The following is a 1,363-nucleotide window of genomic DNA, read 5'->3' as shown; positions in this document are numbered from 1 at the left end:
ATATATCTGTGTGTGTGTATTTTAAAATAATCGTATCATTTCTCCGCATCAAATCATTTATATGTTCGATCCAAACTTATCCTTTGGAAAGCTCAAATATGTGAAAGCTCATCTTAAATGTGAATTGAACATGAACAACTTTTGATTCGATCAAATCAAGTCCTAAAAAAGACACTCTCTACTCAATTCAGCTCAATTAAAACCCTTCTTAAAATTGACATTGCCTTTCTAATTGCTCACGGGGTGAGTTTATGTTGAAGTTACGGAGGGCTGTCAATTTGGCACGTTTTTCGCGAACAACTCGTGTTCGGCTCGATAAGTAGCTCATGCTCGGCTTGTTCGTTAAGCCTAACGAGCCGAACACGAACACATTTTTAAGATCGAAATGTAAACGAGCCGAACACAAACAAAAGTTTGTTCGCTCGTGTTCGGCTCGAATTGACTCGAAAATAAATAAATTTTTATATACATAATAAATATTCATAAAATTAAATATTATAAATTATAATTAATTAATTTTTTCTAAAAAATAAATTATCATATTTTACAAAATCAAATCCTATAAATCATAATATATAACAAATTATTACTAATAATATTTCAGTAATAGTTATATAAGTATTACATATTTATATAATAGTATAATATAAGTTGCATAATTAAAATATTTCAATATATATATAACATAATGAAAAAAACCCTAATCGGCCTCCCCATTCCCGTCTCGAAACTTCTAGCGTTCGGATGCCTCTTCGAGTCTCCCTCTTGCGACTCTACTCCTCTGAAATTCCCCTCAGCCGCGACAACTTAGAGTTTGCCGTCTTTGTTCGTCATCTAATCTCTACTTCTACTTCTCCTTGGATAGGCAGTGTTGGCTCGATTGCACGACATTCTTGCTTGATTGCTTGATATTCTTGCACAGTTGCTTGTTTGGATACATAGATGTTATATTTGAGTATTTTTTCTGTAATATTTCATATTTACCATTGGGTATGTATCTTGTCTTAAACTTTTTTAAATTTCTTTAGATTTTTTGAGTGTGACATAGCTTTGTAGGATTTTCACAGTGAAATCTGCATATTGGATTTATATATGTTATTTTCTTGTTAGAGATAATTTATTTTTTTTCCATCTGTAAGTTAGGTATGCACCATCACATATCTTTTTCTTAGTTTTATATCTTTTTTCATCTGTAAGTTAGGTAATTTATTTATGGAGTAGCTGCCTAGTTATGTTAGTCAAGGATAATCACATATGCCTACATAAGAAGACCAATTATGGGCTTAAAAAAGCCCTAGGGTTGGTTTGAAAAGCCTACAAAAAAAGCTCTAGGGTTGATGTTATTTTGACCCAGAATTAATGA

Source organism: Phalaenopsis equestris, unplaced genomic scaffold (genome assembly GCF_001263595.1).
Source record: "Phalaenopsis equestris unplaced genomic scaffold, ASM126359v1 Scaffold201012, whole genome shotgun sequence".
Lineage (NCBI taxonomy): Eukaryota > Viridiplantae > Streptophyta > Magnoliopsida > Asparagales > Orchidaceae > Phalaenopsis > Phalaenopsis equestris.
The sequence above is the reverse complement of the archived record's forward strand: the minus strand, read 5'-3'. Positions refer to the sequence as shown.